Source organism: Anastrepha obliqua, unplaced genomic scaffold (assembly GCF_027943255.1).
Source record: "Anastrepha obliqua isolate idAnaObli1 unplaced genomic scaffold, idAnaObli1_1.0 ptg000373l, whole genome shotgun sequence".
Taxonomy (NCBI): domain Eukaryota; kingdom Metazoa; phylum Arthropoda; class Insecta; order Diptera; family Tephritidae; genus Anastrepha; species Anastrepha obliqua.
In genome coordinates this window covers 1-2,500 of record NW_026562353.1, presented here as the reverse complement: position 1 = coordinate 2,500, position 2,500 = coordinate 1, and the positions used below count along the sequence as shown (strand labels likewise).

Below are 2,500 nucleotides of genomic sequence, written 5' to 3'. Positions count from 1 at the left end.
GCAACACGACTCTTTGGAAATATCTTTCTAGTAATCATTAACGTTATACGGGCCTGGCACCCTCTATGGGTAAATGGCCTCATTTAAGAAGGACTTAAATCGTTAATTTCTCATACTAGATATTAAGATATTCCATACACTGCATCTCACATTTGACATATAGACAAAGTGACTTAGTGCTGAACTATTTTCTTTTCGCTCGCCGCTACTAAGAAAATCCTTGTTAGTTTCTTTTCCTCCCCTCATTAATATGCTTAAATTCAGGGGGTAATCCCATATGAGTTGAGGTTGTTTTAATATTCTTTTTTTATCTTCTCACAATTTAATAAAAAAATTATATCATCTTTTCATCTCTATTTTTCTTTTCTCCTTTTATATATTGTAAATATATAAAAATAATAATAATGTAAAATGAGGCAATCCTAGAATAAAAAATTTAATTTTTATGCTAGACATTCCTCCTTTTAATTACATATATAAATTATTATTTTATATATATATATATAAATAATATGAAAATTTTTTGTAAAGAATACTTAGATTCAATATTTTCATCATTTCATTTTATTTGAGAGGATTTTTTTTTTAAAGAATATATAATAAATAAAATTCATTATATATCTTTATTTTTTTGCTATTAATATTATGAATTATTTAAAATCCAATAATATACACATTTGCTTAAATTCAATTATTTTTATAAAAGAATAAGCAACTTATTTAGCATAGTCTTACAACCCTCAACCATATGTAGTCCAAGCAGTACTTTAAAATTGAATTTAATGTACATAACAGCATGGACTGCGATATGCGTTCAAAATGTCGATGTTCATGTGTCCTGCAGTTCACACGATGACGCACAGTTTGCTGCGTTCTTCATCGACCCATGAGCCAAGTGATCCACCGCTTAGAGTATTTTTTTATTTATTTTTATTTATAACAAATGTCAATTTTTTTTTGCATATATTAATTGAAAGAGTAAAATTAAATAATATTAATAATATATAAATTGATTTTCTTTCAATAATATATATCAAATATATTTAACTCTAAACATTTTTATTAAGTTGCGAATGTCTTAGTTCAACAATAATACAGTGGTGGTATTTATTATGATTCAATTATTTTGTATTTTTTTAATCATTTTATGTATATATATAATAATATAATAAATATATACCACTTTTGTTATTGTGAACAAATTAACTTATCATTCAATCAAATGAATAATAAGTACAACTTTTTATTTTCATGTTTAAAGGTTTTTAAAAGAAAAAAATAAGAAAAAACATTACAAAATGTACCATCATATATTATATTTAATATGATATAATTGATGGATCACAAATTGAATGAAAAAGAATAAAAAGAATTATGGATTCAAAATAATTATATAAATTTTTTTTTTTTTTTCTTTTTTTTTTTTTTTTTTTTTCTTTTTGTTCGTTTGTTTGCTTGTCTGTTTGTTTGTTTGTTTGTTTGTTTGTTTTTCTTACGGATATGGAACACAATAATGATCCTTCCGCAGGTTCACCTACGGAAACCTTGTTACGACTTTTACTTCCTCTAAATAATCAAGTTCGGTCAACTTTTGCGAAACAACCGTGACACACGAGGCGTCACAGTGATCACGTCCGGAGACCTCACTAAATAATTCAATCGGTAGTAGCGACGGGCGGTATGTACAAAGGGCAGGGACTTAATCAATGCGAGTTAATAACTCGCACTTACTGGGAATTCCAAGTTCATGTGAACAGTTTCAGTTCACAATCCCAAGCATGAAAGTGGTTCAGCGGTTTACCCGGACCTCTCGGTCTAGGAAATACACGTTGATACTTTCATTGTAGCGCGCGTGCAGCCCAGGACATCTAAGGGCATCACAGACCTGTTATTGCTCAATCTCGTTACTGCTAGACGCAATTTGTCCATTTAAGAAGCTAGTGTCCTTATAATGGGACAAACCAACAGGTACGACTCCACTTATATAAACACATTCAAACACTTGTACATTCAAGATGTACGCATGAAAGAAGGCTATATAAGTTTCAACATCATAATCCTGAAAGCATCTATTTAATATATTTGAGTCTCGTTCGTTATCGGAATTAACCAGACAAATCACTCCACGAACTAAGAACGGCCATGCACCACCACCCATAGATTCGAGAAAGAGCTATCAATCTGTCTTACACGCTTATGTTCGGACCTGGTAAGTTTTCCCGTGTTGAGTCAAATTAAGCCGCAGGCTCCACTCCTGGTGGTGCCCTTCCGTCAATTCCTTTAAGTTTCAGCTTTGCAACCATACTTCCCCCGGAGCCCAAAAGCTTTGGTTTCCGGGAAGCGACTGAGAGAGCCATAGTAGTAGCTACACCCAATTGCTAGCTGGCATCGTTTATGGTTAGAACTAGGGCGGTATCTGATCGCCTTCGAACCTCTAACTTTCGTTCTTGATTAATGAAAACATCTTTGGCAAATGCTTTCGCTTAAGTTAGTCTTACGA

At 31.6% G+C, this 2,500-nt stretch overlaps 1 non-coding gene and 1 pseudogene across 1 annotated transcript in view; both read right to left on the bottom strand.

Annotated features, from left to right (window-relative positions):
- Nucleotides 1-291, bottom strand: part of LOC129252778 (large subunit ribosomal RNA) — a 3,986-nt gene extending 3,695 nt beyond the window's left edge. Inside the window, exon 1 of the ribosomal RNA XR_008583637.1 lies at nucleotides 1-291. This exon is cut by the window's left edge and continues 3,695 nt beyond it. This is a non-coding gene — a ribosomal RNA (large subunit ribosomal RNA).
- Nucleotides 292-734: 443 nt separating this feature from the next.
- On the bottom strand, nucleotides 735-915 carry LOC129252777 (5.8S ribosomal RNA; annotated as a pseudogene).
- Nucleotides 916-2,500: the final 1,585 nt, after the last annotated feature.